Below are 16,606 nucleotides of genomic sequence, written 5' to 3' on the forward strand. Positions count from 1 at the left end.
TCTATGTAGGGAAATTTTGACAAGCCCAAAGTTCTTAACTTTCTTTTCTTTTGAAGTTTCATATTTCAGTCTAGGTATGAGATCAAATTGACTGTGATTATTTTTTGATTTTACTATGACTACTGAGTTTCTGATATAGTGTTTTATATGTGTGTGTACATATATATATATATATATATTCATATAGCGATATATATAGTGACACTCCCCTTAACCCAGGTGGACTCCTCATCCTCACTACACGGTATGGCCCAAAGTGTTACTCCTGGGGCCCCAGCCACTGTTTCAAGGTCCAGAGATTGACCAGCAGACCCCTGAGTCCTTGTCCTCCTGTCCAAGTAATAGCCATAGAAATAGTAAAAGAGTGGCATACTAGACTTCATAATATTTTTAAGGCTGATCTCTATAAGCATTTCATGCAGATATTTATGACATTATCTCATTTGTTTTATAGATTTATAGCTCTAATTTCAAGATCAATTTTTGCTTGAGAGTTATTTCAACATATAACCAAATGTTTGGAGCTATTACATAAAGGTTTCAAGGTTAAAAGTCTGTATCAGCTATTACTTTGGGTAAAACCCATCCAGCACTTAAAAAAAATAAGTAATTATTAGGCATGGCCACAGTAGTGGTCTCAAATACACTTTGAAATTCTTCGCAAACCAATTTGAAAATATTCCTGATGTAACTGAACACAGTACTTGCTTCTAATTAATAGAAAACAGTGAAAGCATTTTCTGGATACTGGGCCACCTCTGGCCTAGGTTAGACAAGGTGATACAGCTCTGCCTAAGTCTCCTGCTCTCATGGGGACAAACCCCTCAGAAGCCATGGACCAGGACATTATGAAGTCTAACACCCTGATAACACTATGCAGAAGGGACATCCCATGGAGAGATGCATAGAAATAGAAGGAGATGCCCAAGAATCTCAGCAGTCCAGCCCCACATTTTGAGTTATGCTAGCTATGGCACCAGGGAGATAAGAAGACAGCTGACAATGTCCCCATCCTGAGCCGTCACTAGATTGTAAACTCCTGAGTGCCCCTGAACCACAATCATTTGGCTGAGAGACTGTGGGCAATTGCATAGACTGACAGTTAGTAAATTATAGTTATTGTTTTAAGCCACTAACTTTTAGATAATTTTGAAAAGCACTTTAGACTCCTAGAAAAACTGAGTTGTCTACTGATTTGAGTAATTTTGGAGAGGTTTAAAGGCCTACATCATGAATGCTAATACCCTGGAAAAGTCAAGTCATCAAGACTCTTCTAAGCACAACAGATCTTTAATGACCGTTTGCTATGGCTGGAGAATAATCTAACATGTATCTGATAGAGTTGTTTGAAAGCCTCTGTTCACATCTCTAAGCCTGGTATGGGTCAACTCTGGTCTGGTTTAATTCTAGGTAACTGCAGCAGCTCACCTTTCATTTTAGGTCATGGCCTACACTGATTTTTTGATCACTGACGGTGTCTTTGTCTGTGTGTGTATGTTTTGTATGTTACCATGTTTTATCTGAGGAGGCTAAATAATAGTACTATAGTTGTTCTGTAAACATAAAACATTCCAGGAAGTCAATATTGCTTATCAATCGAGCTTTAAAACAGATACGAAATTAGACATGACAAGATGTCACATCTAGTATCATATCAAAGCTAGCCAAGCTTGGTGGCCCATAGATGTTCTCCCAGCTACTTGGAAGGCTGATGCAGGAGAATCCATTGAACCCTGGTGATGGAGTTTGCAGTAAAGTGAGATCACACCACTGTGCTCCAGCCTGGGCACCAGAGCGAGACGCTGTCTCAGAAATAAAAAGAGAATAAAATAATAAAATAGGAGAGATCATGGGAGAGAGAAATGCATACAACTGGGTGGGCACTGTGGCTCATGCCTGGATCCCAGCATTTTGAGAGGCTGATGTGGGTGCATCACTAAAGGAAAGGAATTCAAGACCAGCCTGAGCAAATATTGTGAAATCTGGTCTCTACTGAAAATACAAAAAATTGGCCAGGATTGGTGTCATATGATTGCAGTCGCAGCTGCTTAGAAGGGTGTGACTGGACAATTGCTTGAACCCGTGATAAGGAGGGAGCAGTGAGCTGAGATCACGCCACTGCACTCCAGCCTAGGTGACAGGGCAGGATTCTGTCTGAAAACAAAAATCAGTGAGAGAAAAAGATACAGAGACAAAAAGAAAGAAAGACAGGAAGGAAGAGAGGAAGGGAGGGAAGGAGGAAGGGAATGAAAATTTGTACCTAACAGTTGTAAATACTTTCGGCATACACGTGATATTTTGATACAAGTAATGTGAACTGGTAAGGGAGGGATCAAAGAGGGGATGGGGGTGGGTTAAATTATACTTGCTTAGAAGGAATAAGATCTAGTGTTCAGTGGCACACGATGACTACACTTAATAAGGATTTATTGTACATCTCAAAATAATTAAAAGAGCAAAGGTGAAATGTCACTGATACCAAGGAAAGATATGCCAGACTCAGTGAGGTGGAATGTCGCTCATAATACGAAAAGATATGCCAGATTCAGTGGCTCACGGCTATAATCACAACACTTTGGGAAGCCAGGGAAGGAGGATTATTTCGGTCTGGGAGTTTGAGACCAGCCTGAACAATATGTCCAAATCATTGTCCCTACCACACACACACAAACACAAAAGATGGGCATGGTGGTTGGTGTGTGTCTGTAATTCCAGCTACTTGGGAGGCTGAAATGGAAGGCTTGCACATTTGAACCCCGTGTTCAAGGCTGCAGTGAGCTATGATGGTGCCACTGCAGTCTAGGCTGGACAACAGTGTGAGACCTTGTCTCTAAAAAAGAAAAAAGAATTGATAAGTGCTTGAACTGAAGGATACCCTATTTATTATTTATATATTTGTTGATGGATATAATTATTTTTGTGTTGGAGTCGCACTCTGTCACCCAGGCTAGGGTGCATGGTGCGATATCGGCTCACCGCAGCATCAGGCTCCCAAGTTCAAACCATTGTCCTGCCTGAGCCTCCCAATTAACTGCAACGTACTACAGTCAGGCACCACCATGCCCGGCTAATTTTTGTATTTTTGGTAGAGATGGGGTTTCATGGTGTTGGCCAGCCTGGTCTTCAACTCCTGTCCTAAAGTGCTCTGCAAGCCTCGGCCTCCCCAGGTGTTAGAATTAGAGACCTGAGCCACCACACCTGGACAGTAAGATACACAAGACTAGGGAGATTTATCTTTTCACTTCATCCTCACAATGCTACAGGTGAATGAAAACACTTCGTAACATGAATAACTCACTTCAAAATCAAAGTTGGTAACTTCTCCCTTTAAAATTATTTGTACCCTTACCCTATAAAAATTGATGATCGTGTCAAAATTTTTCAAGAAAATACTTCCTCCTTGCCAATTAGTCTGTCAATTGTAAGAATTATGGACTGCAAAACTTCTGGAACTTGATGTATTTCATTTCTTTAGTTTGTATAATCAGGAAAATTAATTCATTTAGTTATTTCGGTCCAGATATTTTTATCATTCAATGATGTCTTACAACTTTAAACAATCCCGTCAGAAACTTTATGCTGTTGTTTATGTTTTATACACTTCACTTTCCACTAAGTATGAGGTTTAAAGTGTTTCCATTCATATTATCAATTAAATCTGATAGGCTGACAGTGGTGGCTCATGCCTATAACCTTAGCACTTTGGGAGTCTGAGGAGGGTGGATCAGGATTTTAAGAACAGCCTGGCAAACAAGGTGAAACGCTGTCTGCACTAAAAATACAAAAATTGGCCCAGCTGTGCTGCACACATATCTAATACCAGTTACTCAGGATGCTGAGGCAGGAGAATAGCTTGGACCCAGAAGGCAGCGGTTGCCATAAGCCAAGACAGAGCCACTGCACCCCAGCTTCGGCGACAAAGCTACACTTCATCTCAAAAAAAACTGATACTATCCCAACCATTCTAGATTATTCCTATTTGTAAGAACATATTACTAAACCATTACTTACAACATCCATTGTCAAAATATTCAAGAAGAAATTAATGTGGGTACCTCACAAGACAAAACACTTCCTTTCCACTATTTAAACTACGAACATTTAAATTCATTATGCTATGCACCTGAGAAACTTAGCTGGTTCACTTCTGATTTAGGTGAAAAAAAAAGTTTTCATTACCGTTATCCTCTTCAGTCACAGAATGCTTCACAGAGAATGTTCCGGATGTCTTAAACTTTAGTATCAATGACATCTAATTATTTCCTTTGACCTGTACTATTCCTCTAAAAAATAAACATTTTACAGTGAGGAAGACAGTTTTGTAGTCTTTCTGAAGACTTCTCAAACATTTTAACCTTGTTAGTTTTTAAAGAGAAACAGCCTAATTAGAAAACTTGAGCAGCTTGCAAGGGCGACATAACACATCCCTAATTTTGTATCTATGTTCAAAGAAACAAAGGAAAACGTACAACAAACTACACAATTTACTCTCCTATTGAATTTGCTTTAAGCATGTGCGGCTAGCCAATAACACCAGACATTTTGCAGTACACGTAAAATTTTATTGTGAAAATTTTAAGGTAGATATTACATCTAAACACTTTTCAAATAGCATCAACAAGTATGAAATTACTTTGAAAACAATTCCTTTTTCCTTTGAATACCTCAAAAAATTCATGGAGGAAGTTAGTATCTACCTCTCTCCACAAAACCAATATGTTTCTTTTAGTAATATGCAGGTAATGATGCAGAAATAACATTTCAGTTTTTGATTTGCAAACAAGGTTTGGTATGCAATAACTATTATTTTCAATACTTGCTTTAATATATGCCTCAGTCTCCTTTTTCAGATCGACCTTCCCCACCATCTAGTGTAGATGCCACATAACTTGAGCTACCATATGCTTCACGAGGATCAGGGAGCACCCTACCCAGAGAAGGCAGATTCCTTTGGTCTTTTCTGCAAACATGCTCATGATCACAATAATAAAAATCACCACAGCTCCTTGAGTAACTCTCCTGACTTCTGCCATATCTATCTCGTTTATTACTATATGCATGGCAGGTGCTTCCACCATAAGACATCCGAGGCCCTCGTGCAGGTGGTGCACCATGAGAGGTCCCTGCAGGGTTGATAAAATAATATATGGGACTACATTTAAACATTTTTACTGCTATCATTAAAGCATGAATTAGTTAAAGTACTATTTGGAAATATCTGCTTTCCTCCGCCTTTGTTGACAGGATATTAATCAAGTCTTCAATAGTCAGAAGGTTTTATTTAAGAGAAGTGTAAGAGTAGTATTTTGCAGCTTAACAAACTTAATTCTAAAGTAAATGCTCAGTCACATTTTCTTAACGTTAACTGAAGTTCTCACCTTCATATCATTCCCTAGGCTTTATACTGTTAAGAATACTCAATATTTAAACATGTTGCATATGTCCTTTACAATTTTCCTTAGAATTTCATTAAAATAACAATCTGGTCTATTAAATAAAATTCTGTAATTTACAAATCCATCCTGGACCGTTACCTTAGCTCTGAAATGCATCTCTATAAGAACTTCCACTTAGATGTTCAGAATGATCTCTACCACGGGCCTCACCATAGCCATCACGGTAACTAAATTGAAAAAAAAAGTCTTTTCAATTTCAGAATGAACAATTTAAGAAATCTATTTGATAAATCCAGATAACATGATAATACCTATATCCTCTAGAGGAAGGTTCATCCCAACTAGAATGACCATAATCACGGTATGCATAGTCTCTAGGTGGTGGAGCATAATCCCTGGTTTCCCGGGAACTTGGATGATTTCTGTGTGCACAAGTTTAAGCAAGGAATTTTAAATTGTCAACTTCTAGTATCCTAAACATAACTAAATTACAACTTAAACACAATTAAATTGCCAAACATCTAAATAAAATGCCCAAAGAGCCAAAATGCCCAAAATGCCCAAATGCCCAAAAAGCACATGAAACAGATACTCATAACCAGTGATTCAGAAAATGTATTTCAAATCCAAAAGGAGCCTCCATACCTCACACACACACAGGAAGGGCAATAAATTTTAAAAAGCAGTAAATAGCAAGTGTTTGAGAGGATGTAGATAAATTGGAGCCCTGATACAATGTTAGTTGGAATGAACAATTTAAGCAATCTATTTGACAAATCCAGAAAAAGTTACAGTACCTATATCCTCTAGAGGAATGTTCATCCTGACTAGAATGACCATAATCACGGTATGCATAGCCTCTAGATGGTGGAGCATAATCCTTAGTTTCTCGGGAACTTGGATGATTTCCGTGTGCATAAGTTAAAGCAATGCATTTAAAATTTTCAACTTCTAGTATCCAATATATGACTAACTTACTACTAAAACAAAATTAAAAGGTCAAACATCTAAATAGATATTTCTCCAAATAAAATAGGCAAATGCCCAAAAAGCACATGGGACAGATACCCATATTCAGTGATTCAGAAAACCATTTCTTTTTCTTTATTATACTTTAAGTTCTAGGGTACATGTGCATGGTGAGTTAATGGGTGCAGAAAATGTATTTCAAATCCAAAAGGAGATATCATATTTCACACAGACAGTGGAATGGCAATAAATTTCAAAAAGCAGGAAATAACAAGTGTTCGAGAGGATGTAGATAAATTAGAACGCTGATACAATGCTAGTTGGAATGGAAAATGATGCAGCTACTATGGAGAAATGCGGTGGTTCCTCAAGAAAACAAACATCATTATCATAGGACCAAGCAATTCCACTCATATACACCCAGAACTAAATAAGCATACTCAAACAAATATTGGTGCATAGAAATACTGGGGTGGAAACAACCCAGATAAAATAATGGGTTAATAGCTTGTGGAAGGAGTGAAGTGCTATGATGTAAATGAACCTTCAGGACATCATGCAAAAGGAAAGGAGACAAATACAAAAAGTCATGTACTGTTTGAGCATGTTAACATTAAATACCCACAACAGGTAAGTTCAGAGGCAGAACACTGACTGGTGTTTGCTAGCACCTAAGGAAAAGGAGAAAATGGGAGGGACTGCTTAACTGGTAGTAGGAGTTTTAATTTGGAGTGATGAAAATGCTCTGGAATTCGATGGAGGTAGTTGTTGCATGGCACAGAATGTATTAAACACCACTTAACTGTTCACCTTATAATATTTAATTTTGTTATGTGAATTTCATCACCACAGCAAAAAAAAAAAAAATCAACTGTGTTTTTTAATTTTTCCTTTACCCATCCTTAGTTGCATAACCATCATCTGTTGGTGACATGCGATCATTTCTCCAGGAAGATATTGTCCCTCTGCGTGGAGGAACTCCATAATTCTCTCTTCTTTGTGACATGGGACCTTTAATGTTCAAATGATGGAACATTATGTAAAGAGCACCAAATCTGAAACACTATTTTCTCTTCTCTCAAACAACTTTTTAAAATTATTTCTTCTATGACTCCATTCTTTGTTTCCTAAATTACTAGACAGTCATGACACTGTGAATATTTCTTATGGCTTTGGATAATCCCATGGCTCCCACAAGGCCAGTTCTTCTAATGAAGCTAAAGCCAAACATTAATTCTTAGGTAAAAGTTCATTTGTAATGGTTAATAACTACTCAGTTATTATTTTCCTTTCCATATGAATTACTGATGACTACTAATGATGCAGCGAAAACATGTAAAACCATCAAACACTTCACTGATTTTAAAGTTTACATACATTGTCCTTTCTCAGCCGAAGAAGGTGAATTTTCCAATATAATTCAGTTCATCTCACACACACATAAATACAGCTACCTTTAAATGACTATATGCTAAATGTTTACATAAAAGTTCTTTATCTCTGACTGGTTGGCTCTATCTTAAATGTTGACAAATTAAATTGTACTAGGCAAGATTTTCTAATGATGACCAAGATTTGCTTTTACTGCAATAAGCAATGCTATGCAAGGGGTCATTACAAGATTGTTGCTATTTCAAAATAGAAAGTTTCTCCTTTAATATATTCTTCAGTTGCTATTTCTTAGAGGTCAGTGTTTCACATATGATACATTCACTGGCTAATTTTCCAATGGAAATATGTTGGCTTGGGTATCCTGAATCCGATAAATACCTCCCTTCACCGATAATCTACGTATGAAATGTAAAATTGAAAATGGCAGTTTTTAACTTCCTCCATATTAGGATGGAGGATTAAGAAAGAATTTTAATTTGCTCTGCTTAAACTTCTTTGCTATAACTTTTATTTAGTCTTATTTTCTTCTCTTCAGTCTGCAGTCTTACAATTCTCCATCTCAAAAATATTACTTCTATTCAATCCTACTGCTCACCTCATGTTGCTTAGTTCTAAATTCTCTCCTCAAATAATTTCAGATGTTACACTAAGGATCTTGTGTTAATGCTTAAACATCCCAGTATAATCTCAATTATTGATTTACATACACCTATATTTCACAACTCCGCATTTCTGTGATATACACTGAATTTAAGCATTTTGGACTCCTACATGTGTACCTTTCAAGCCTTAAATTTATTTTTAAATCATATTTAAGCTCAATGACTCCTTGTCTGCTAAATACTCTTGTAGTTTCTTTGAATCTTCCTATAAGCAGTGAGTAAGCCTTGCACATACGCATTACTGAGGTCTCAGAAGCTGGATGGCCAGGCTTAGCGGCTCACACTGTGAGTGAGTGTGGAAGGCTGAGGCAGCTGGACCACTTGAGCCCCAGGCTTTAACATCAGTTTTGACAATGTAGTCAGATCCTCTCTCCACAAAAACATAGGAAAAAAATGTAGCTAGGTGTGGTGGTGCATGCCTGTAGTTGCAGAAACTCGGGAGGCTGAAACAGCAGAATTGCTTGAGCCCAGGAATTTGAGACTGTAGTAAGCCATCATCTCACCAGTGCACTCTCACCCGGTTAAGAGCAAGAATCCAACACAACAATGTCACTGAACAAGCAATTTTTAGAATGGGACACCAGGGGACTTAGGAAATGGAAGAATTAATTAGATCAAGAAGCCTACCATCAAAGAATACTGCTAGGAACTTTTAGAAAAATTAAGGGGAATTTTCTAGCAAACACAGGATTAAACGGAACATTGGCCTCACTCTAATCACTTCTTTGATCTGCAGTGAGAAGCTCAAGTATTTCTTCAACATAAATCTGAAATGTACCTAGTGAGATAGAAACTATAATAAAAGCTATCAATCAGTAATTATGCTCTTGTATGTGTCACTTCTCTTTTGTTCAATGAACTTAAAGCTAAGCATTCAGGTAAAATAGCTCATTTTTAGTCATACAAAAACTATGGTTTTTCTGTCAGGTAGCATTTACCTTGGCTTCCCATCCATCTATTGCTTCTTGCCACAGCAGAAGGAGCAGATTTTTTCGGAGGAGGACCTCTACTTCTTGAAGATGGACCTCTTTTAACTGGAATGAGTCCCCTAGAATAACTCATCTTGAGATCAGGAGTGTATCCACCATCATCTGTATTTCAAACAAAATCTTTTTAGTTAACTAACATCACTGTTTCTTAGATGGCTAAGTTTTAGTTGTTTACAAATGTTTTCTACATTTTATAACAAATTCACATTTGCCTAAACTAATAAAATTAGCATTCCTACATGATATTAGTACACTTCAAGCAATAAAAGTTCATTTAGAAAATCTAGAAACAAACTCAAGTACCATAATATATTGGTATGAGAGAGAGATGTGGGAAAATGGGGAGTGAACGGGCACAGAAATCTATCACTGAAATATCTAAATATAATATGCATAAAAATATTAAAAGAAAAATGATAAATGACTGTTCATATCATTCTGTAATAAGAAAAAATTTTCAAAGCACATCATAAACAAATTTCCATTCAAAGAAACTCAAATATTTCCAATACCAAGAAGTCACATATCAGGAAAATACATTGTCTCTAAAATTTGTTAACACAATACACAATTCTTAAAATTCCCTTATGAGACACTGATTTTCAGATTATGCTGAGATTTAACAGTCTTTAAGAATTGCATATTCGGTAATATAAACATATTTTTATACATCTACAAAAATGTAGATATATGCCAATTGCCAGGTGGTGTTACAGGTTAGAATTTATATATACATTCTCATCCGTGGCAGAGTATAATTGAACCTCACCCTCAAGATCAGTGGAGACAAAATAGCCATGAAGCTATTCATCTTAAAATGGAGTAAACACTGCAATTTCAACTTGAAAAAAAATCTCCAATTAAGTACACGTCTGGCTATTAAAACTCCAAGTTAATTGTTAGAGTTTTGAAGGTTGGTCAAGAGAAAATACCAGTTAACCAACAGGTTTATTTATTTATTTATTCAGATGGACTCTTGCCCTATCACACAGGCTGGAGTGCCATGGCATAACCTTGGCTCATCGCAGCTTTTGCCTCCCAGGTTCCTGTGATTCTCCTGCCTCAGCCTCCTCAGTAGCTGGGATTACAGGTGCACACCACCACGCCCAGGCAAATTGTTTTGTATCTTTAGGAGAGACAGGGTTTCACCATGTTGGCCAGGCTGGTCTGGAACTCCTGACCTCGTGGTCCACCTGCCCTGTACTCCCCAGGTGCTGAGGTGACAGGCGTGAGCCACCTCGCACAGCCCATCCAATAGTTTTTTCTTTTTCCTTTTTTTTAAATATATGGTTTGTTTTCCTTTTATATGTAAAGATGGACCCCTCATTTCTATTAAGTAAATCACTCATAAATATCATTTTCAGTGACTCAGCCTCCAGCAAAGAGAGATATGTACATATCTGTGAAGCAGTGGTTTTTAGATCTCTCCAGAGTCACAGACTCTTTTCAGAAATTAAAGTTCTACATTTCTTCAACTGAAAATGCTTTATGGCAGGCCAATGTACAAACTCTCTTTATCAAAATTACAAAGCAATACATTTGCATGGATTTTTCCACATGTAGACACAAGAAAACAAATACTGCAAAATCAATCTTCAGTATTGAGTTACTTTTTCCCGTTGGAAAATTTTAAATATTACATCGTACTTTGATCATGCAACTGACACGAAGTTCTGGGCCCTAAAGTAGAAAACTCTAAAGTATAATGAATATAAATGAGTTCTGCAGAAAACCGGTTGAGTACAGGCAATCAGCATTCATAAACACAACTCAGTTTCAAATGTGTGTTACTTCAGTGCAAACACTATAATTTTAAAACAAATTTTAGATATTAGTTCAATCATTCTTATAATACACCTTTAGTACTTAGAAATAAGTTTGCTTATTATCAATAAGCTAATTTTCTCTTCATACAGGAAATAAAAAAATTGAGAAATTTCGATATCTTCAAACGTATTTTCTTTCAGTCCTATGGTTCCATCTTTATATTTTAAAACATTACCCAGGTGTCCTTCATTTGAGGGAAGCCACCCTCTTGTTCCTCCACTGCTTCCTGTTGCAGATCTCAGACTTCCTGAAGGGCTACTGTTTCTCAAAGAAGCTGGTGGTCTCCGCCTACCATCACTTTGAAAAGATGGTTTCTTGGCTTGTTCTACTTTTGTTGCTTTTCCATCCAAAGACTAGAAGTATTAAGGGTACTATCAATAACACTGGCACATTTAACGTAAGCACATTTTACAAACATTTTTGCATCAACTCTAGTTCAATTCGAGGTATTTTCTCCCAAAAGGAAACTTTGTTTTCTCCTAAAATGAACACATCTTTCGCAATGCCAAATTTGAGATAGTTACTGAGCACATGCCTTCCATTAAGGGACCAAACACAAATTCTATTATTCAAATTCCTTGAAAACTCCTCCATTATTTAAAAAAAAACTCAAACATAAAAAAAAAGATTAACCCATCACCCATTCTATGGAAGAATGTGGCACATCTGTTTTTTACAATATATAATCCACTTCATCTTTGTATTCACATCACTGGTTTGAAAGTTGCAGTGTCCCAACGAAACTTGCATCATTTTAAAAAAAATGAGCTTACTTTTTCAGAGTGATTAGTCACATTACTCATTATGAGTTGTTTCTTGTTGGATTTGCTAACACTTACATAAAATGTCCCCATATGATTTACAATTCTATATTGACTCTAAAAATGTTTCTGTAAATGTGATCCTTGTTTGATCTCATTAAGTTTTCTTCCCTTACTCATTTCTTACATTGCCTTAGACATGCCCCTAAAAAACGAATCTTAATATAGTACTTCAGGTAATTTCTCAGAAATGCTTAACTATCCTAATTAATTTCCTAATAACAGTTTTCACTGTAATCTTTTCTACAGGCCACAGCAATTTTTGAAAACAGTTCTTATGTATATGTTTATGTATATGTTTTAACCACACACGGGGTGGTTCCCTCCTGTAATCCCCTTGGGAGGCTAAGGCTCATGGATTACCAGATGTCAGAAGTTCAAAACCAGCCTGGTCAACATGGTGAAACCTCATCTCTACTAAATATTCAAAAATTAGCTGTGTGTTGGCAGGTTCCTGTAATGCTAGCTATTTGGGAGGCTGAGGCAGGAGAATATGTTGAACCCGAGAGGCGGAGGTTGCAGTGAGCCAAGATCACGCCACTGCACTATAGCCTGTGTCACAAGAACAAAACTTTGTCTCCACCACCCCACCCCCCCAAAAAAAGCATCAAATTTACATAAACATACTTATCTTGAAAGCCAGCATAATTTTAATTTAATTGTAGACATCAGTTTCAGACATTGTTTATTTTGGAGAAGTGATTACAGAAATCTGACAAATCAAGGCCTGATGAGAATATTTAATTTAACCACACTCCAGAAGCCCAAAGCTGAAAAGCTAAGGTGTTTCTGTTATAATAGCCCAAATTCTGCATTTCCTCTATACTGGGCAGTGTAAATATGCAAAAAAATGCAGTGTTAAATAAATAGTAATGGAATTAAGAGGAGTCCTTGCTTAGTGAATTAAAACAACACACAAATTGAGAAGAAAAGACAGTGATAGAAAATATATTGTCTGTTGATTTAATTCACAATAATTTTCATTTTTGTCTATTAGCATTAAATAGTACCATTAACATAATATCATTTTGTATTTTGTCTTCTAACATGTAAGTGGTTTTTATTTTTTATATTTGGAAACCTGATCAAAGATTCTTTATACATTTTATTTTGTCCCAAATTTGCTACTTAATAGCTACCTAGTGCTAGTTGCCTGAATACCTCTCACTAAGTAGTTTGTCTTTTCCTATTAATTTTAATATGAACTTGGTGTGTATTTTGTTGGCATCTTTACTAAATCTACAGGTGTTAAAGTTGTTCAGATTTTAGTCATGGATCCTCTTGGGTTTTCTCAAGGCTAAAACACCCTTTCTATGCTGATCATTAAGAAATTCCCAACTTCAGGCCAGATCTTTGTTCTACCTTCAGAGTTGGCATATCCAACTGCATGCCTTACATCTCCACATACCAAAACCAGACCTACCTTTCATCCCCAAAACATGTTTCCTCCTACAGTATTCCACTATTTCAGAAATTCACAGCACCAAATACCGTGTATTTCAAGCTAGAAATGTAGAGGATGATCCTTGAGGCAGCCTTTTCTCAACGACTCTTCATCATTTACATCCAACTCTTCACAGGTTGTGTGTCCCCTCCAAGAATTACATAGTCTTAGTAAGTAAAGGGTGGCCCCTAAGTAACCCTCAATCGTCCAGTTTTTTATTTTCAATTCACACCAGTTTCTCTACAGAACAGCTGGAGCTCTGCAATGTCAATGTTGGAGTAAGTACCATTCTCTGCCAGTATTACCATTTTATTTATGATGAGATAAATGATCCTTAAAAATGCCCACACAAATCTATACTAAGTAACACAATTAAATGATGTCTTTGTTTTACAGAAAAGTACAAGGCAAATAGAATCAATTGTTATTATATGATCTTTGTAAGTACACACACAGGTACTAGATATTTTAGACCCCACTTTATACATCTGAAATTTGGCTCTCAAAATCATTAACTTCTCTTAAAGTCTAATTTCAGATTGCAAAACTACGTCTTCCACAATATTGTGCTATCTCCCTTTAAGAACCAGCTGGGGAATCATTAATAAGAAATATAATTTTCTTCAACATCTCCTAGCTGAGCCAAAATCTAAATTTTCTGTGGAGATGTTGGTGTGCACAATTTTGCCAAAACTTTTACAACTTTAACCACAGCCATGCTTCAGTGGCCTACCTGTTCATCCAATACCTGCACACCTGCTTTAACACAGAAAAATTTGAAAGTTAATACGAGTATTAACTCTTATCATTATAGACAATGACATCTGAAGATGCTTTCCGATCTTCCTTGAGTATATGATATTCAAAATGTCAGTACAGTCTCCAAAATGTCAATGTAATCTTAGTAGCAGTGGATCATTACAGAAGATAATTTTGCCACAGTGGTCAAATATTTTTGTTAAATACTGCTATTTTATAGCCATACATAGCATTAACTGACACATGTTGTATAGCTAGAAAAATGATCCTAAAGAAAATCTTCAGAAATAGGTTTCATATATTTTGCTAAATTGCAAACTAACAGGTTAATTACTACCGTGAAGTGCTAGACAGTTGGAGTAGTACTTACCAAGAATGAAAAAGAAGATAGGGCCATATGAATTGAGAAGGCTGCAGTTAGGAAAAGATATCATATTTATTCCTGACTCCTGACTTGATATTCTTTGTGTGTGGCTTATTTTTTTTTATTGTTGTTGTTCTGTTTTTGGTTCTTTTGTTGTGGTTTTACTTTCTCTTATGTGTCAGATCAGAGTTTCACAAACATCCTCAAATAATTACATGGGTCATAAATAAAACATATACCCAGAAACTTATAGCTATTTTCCTTCAAAATCCTGGTTCAATCACCTGGAATGAGACCTGGAGAACGAGTAATTCTCACAAGTATGCTAAGTGATTATTACCAAAATGACAATTGTGAAATATTTAGACAACCATCCAGGAGCTAGGTAATCAACATTTAATAATTCGTTCTTACTGTAAGGGTAAAGGATTTTGTTGAAATGACTATTTAAATGCAAGTTTTATTAAAAAGATAGAAGTGAGCACTTCAGTGCTTTCTAATTAGTATCTTTAAAGTATGTTTTGCTAAAGTGGCAAAATAATTTTTTCATTTGAAGTTAGCATTATGGCCTCAAATGACTTCTGAGTTGGCTTTTGGAAAATCTTCAGATGATAAATTCTAAAAACTATCTTGGGTGTTTATAAAACTCCAGAACATCACTAAGAAAAATATAAATAAAAATGCCAGTATCCAAAATAATCAAAATAACTCATACAAATGTACAAGAAAAAACATATACAATCTAGCCCAGTAGAAGAAAGCAGTACAGGTAAATAATTAGATCCTTTTTAGAAAAGAGGAAAGTCAAATGACCAACGAAAAATGGCCAGATGCTTGAGCTCATTAGTAATCCGGGGATATAAATGAAAACCACATTAGGTTCTAACTTTCATTCATTAGCTTGTCAACTATTAAAATAATAATTACTGAGTGTAGTCAAGAATGTAAGGAATGATAGTTTTTTCCCATCAATTCACAGGACTATCTAATGATATTTAGTAAAATTAGAGTGACTAAAACCTTTATTGTTCCAATGGAAACTTTTTTAGGATAAAAGAGTACTAACATATACAAAACCATTTATTATTTAATATATTATTTCCTTACAGGCAAATTGTTTTTACTGTATGGATGGATCTATAAAATAGTTATCTTCCAAATATTTTTGAAAATGAACTCCCTTCAAAAATTTAAAACCACAATTGTATATCTTGAAGCAAAAGAGAAAAATAACTTCTTTAAATTTATTATTTAAATATTAGAAATATTAGGCAGAATAACGATTCTGGAACATATTTATATGAATTAATGTGTTTCTTAACAATAATTATACATAGTTCTTTTCTGGAAAATGCATTTCTTTTAATTTTATATTGATTTTTAAATAAAGTTACTAGCAAGCTTTTCCAAAGTTGCTTCTTCTTGTCACCAATAAAAGTTACCACTAATGTTTGGCCTTTTAACTGAACATTAAAAATCATTTATCACACATTGTTCAATGTTTTATTTCTGACACAATAGAATTCAACAGCTTTATTCTGTTTGCAATGATTGATTAAAAATTGAAACTGTTTTTTAATTTAATTTTCTATTTGAAACATCTAAATGGCATTAAAATCAATTCTTTTGGAATTTCTTCTGTAGCTAATGGAGCTAACATACTAACAATTACTGATGCATATTTCTTAAGTGCAGAAAAATTAGAATTAAAATGTACACAATTGATTTTTAAAAATAGTAATATAATATAAATAAAAATCCAAGCATCTCAGAATTATATGCTTAATTTTTCCAAATTCACACACTAAACCTGTGAAAATGTCATCTTCAGGCATAGTTTTCTTAATGTAGCTAAGTATTATCTTCTGAAATAGCAGCTGCTTTTTCCCCTCAGCCCTCTGTATTCTGGATTTCAGGATATCACTTTTAGCCTGTGGTCCCAACATGGACTACAAGGCTTCATGATTACACCGTGTGTTTATT

General features: G+C 35.6%; 1 pseudogene; it reads right to left on the reverse strand.

The window, feature by feature from the left end:
- Positions 1-4,833: 4,833 nt before the first annotated feature.
- LOC129530344 (RNA-binding motif protein, Y chromosome, family 1 member F/J-like) lies at positions 4,834-12,038 on the reverse strand (annotated as a pseudogene).
- Between the last annotated feature and the right edge of the window lie 4,568 nt (positions 12,039-16,606).

This window comes from Gorilla gorilla, chromosome Y (assembly GCF_029281585.2).
Source record: "Gorilla gorilla gorilla isolate KB3781 chromosome Y, NHGRI_mGorGor1-v2.1_pri, whole genome shotgun sequence".
In the NCBI taxonomy this organism is placed as follows: Eukaryota; Metazoa; Chordata; class Mammalia; order Primates; family Hominidae; genus Gorilla; species Gorilla gorilla.